The 2,326-nt window shown below is 36.5% G+C and overlaps 1 protein-coding gene across 6 annotated transcripts in view; it reads left to right on the top strand.

Annotated features, from left to right (window-relative positions):
• The first annotated feature begins 790 nt into the window (after positions 1-790).
• Positions 791-2,326, top strand: part of Crag (DENN domain-containing protein Crag) — an 86,147-nt gene continuing 84,611 nt past the window's right edge. For 4 of the 6 annotated variants that reach the window (XM_083140868.1, XM_083140873.1, XM_083140871.1 and 1 more), the window contains exon 1: positions 837-1,308. The gene's annotated coding sequence lies outside the window, so the exon portion shown is untranslated. The other 2 variants (XM_083140870.1, XM_083140869.1) reach the window with 2 other exon arrangements.

Raw genomic sequence — 2,326 nt, 5'->3', positions numbered from 1 at the left:
GTAACAGAACTTCCTCTTAAAATTACATTCATACGCACTTTTCGAAATCCTACGACTGTTCTTAGTGCCATCTGGTGACAAGTTTAAAATTTAACTACCCTACTTTTTGTATTTTTCAAATCAATTCCTTATCAATCGCATTATAAAAATACTCATATCTTCGGACCCTCTGCATCCACAAATATTGTATTTGCATACCTTCTGGTGGCGGGATGTCATTAGTATTTATGGTCATTTGCAGATTGACAGGAAATAAAGCATCATGTTTTTGCTATGTATAAGTGTGACAGAAATGACGCCTGTATGGGTATACTTCATAATCAATCGTGGAGTATTGTGCCTGTATTAATGCAAGGCCGGGAAACCTGACCTGTCTTTGTGAGTGGGAATACTTTGGGAACACGCAATTTAAAAACTTATTTTGGGCAAGCGCCCCTTGCCCCCTCATATGTTACCACTGAAAGGAGTATACCTTCTTGAGAGATGGGGAGTAGAATTGTATAAATGTCGAACGTGGTAAAGTCTTTATAATAACAAAATTAAGCCGTTAGACGTGAGATCATAATAAATATATGGCAGTCTGCCATATATAGAAAATCCCACGTTTCATGAAAGATTATACATTTTTATGTACATTTATTTCGTTAAAAGTAATGCTACCTTTGTGTAATTTCCACGATCGCTTTTGTTTAAACACACTTTTCAATGTCGATTATCTCTTTTGACTGTTAAACGAAAAACTAAAAATGTAATTTTATGGGTCTATTTGGTGGTTTTTAAATTTTTGCAGTGTGAACAGCAGATGGTCACCAGCCGCTGCTGCAATTTGGTAGTTCCATCGTTCCTTGTCTATTTTGTAATGACCTTGTATATACCAACATGGCTCTATTGTAATCTTAGAAAGTGTAGTAATTTGTGTATTTAGTGTTAAAATGGGTGCTTAGGAAACTCCGTTCCAATTAAGACATTTTGTGCCTAGGATTCGTAGTATAAACATAATGCATTGTAATGGTGAAGGGGTTACAGATAGGTCAAGGAAATGTTTATTTTGAATCATGATAATTTTCTATTCACTGGCAAAGGCAGTGCCAAATATAGCAAGGAAAGCCGAAACTACAAAAGCGAAATATGAACACAGTGCATAACTATTAGTAAATGACACAGATATCTAGGAAAATAAAGTTGTGAATAAAGGGCGAAAAAATAAATATTGCAACACTATTCAGGAACTAAAAATCGAAAGCTGCTTCACAGGTTTTGGAAGGAGCTCTGGGCAATTTTAAAGATAATAGGCCCAAACGAAATCAAGTAAGTATATTTAATAGTAAAATATAGTTCTTAATGAAAGAAAATTCAAGTATTTACTTTCCAAGATCAGGATATTAAAAAAAGCCTCTTTGCGGACAAGTTTCAATGTGATTACTGGCCACTGTCAGTTGCCTCGAATCGGAATGTACGTAGAATATTTATGAATAAACGTAAACGGTAAATTTCTCATAATGGACAGACGGCTGAAATTTGCTAGTTCATTTAATTTGAATATTCGTACTTACGTATTCTGCATTGAGAAACATTGCTGATGGTGGCATTTCGCTTATTTCACGGAAATAAGCTCTATTTGCGACATATCGAGTAAGTTTTCTTAGTTTCTTTTTGCCTTCGGTAACACACAAAATGGCGGTCACAGTTTCACTACCGTACTAGGCATGCAGTGTTTCCACCCCACTGCACCCAAAAATACCTACGTAGCCCCACAAACCATTGACGCATAACCCCACGAACAATTTCCGGTAAGGAAGGTTAGGTTAGGTAGGGTCACGTATAGGTTACAATAGTTAAAAATTGGTTTCGAAAAAAATATGCGTAGCCACACACACCATTCTCGCATAGCCCCATGAAGGATTGACACATAGCCCCACGAACCATTGACAAACATGTTACAAAAAACATGTTTGGAAACACTGACCGGGATTACGTCATCACACACAGGCTAAGACTACATCCACCTGGAAGTAAATGGATGCAAGAGCTTTCGTGCATCGGTCACACATTTATATCTAAAAATAGATGATTTACCGGCAAAATTCAATGAACGATGCGAGAAAACACTTCCCCAAACTTCCAGAAGTATAAAGAAACTGCATTCGGTAAGTAATTTCTCCTGTAAATTTGATGAAATCCATCTGTCCTTTACGAGAAATTTACCGAATAAGCTATTTGGTAACTGTTCCGATTGTTTTATGATTTTTCCCAAATTCTCCTAGCAGGAAGACTGGAGCGAATTTACAATACCGAACCCCGATTTTTGTAATATTTCGCATATTCA

The sequence above is a fragment of the Lepisma saccharinum genome, chromosome 19 (assembly GCF_977018435.1).
Source record: "Lepisma saccharinum chromosome 19, izLepSacc3.1, whole genome shotgun sequence".
In the NCBI taxonomy this organism is placed as follows: domain Eukaryota; kingdom Metazoa; phylum Arthropoda; class Insecta; order Zygentoma; family Lepismatidae; genus Lepisma; species Lepisma saccharinum.
The sequence above is the reverse complement of the archived record's forward strand: the minus strand, read 5'-3'. Positions and strand labels throughout refer to the sequence as shown.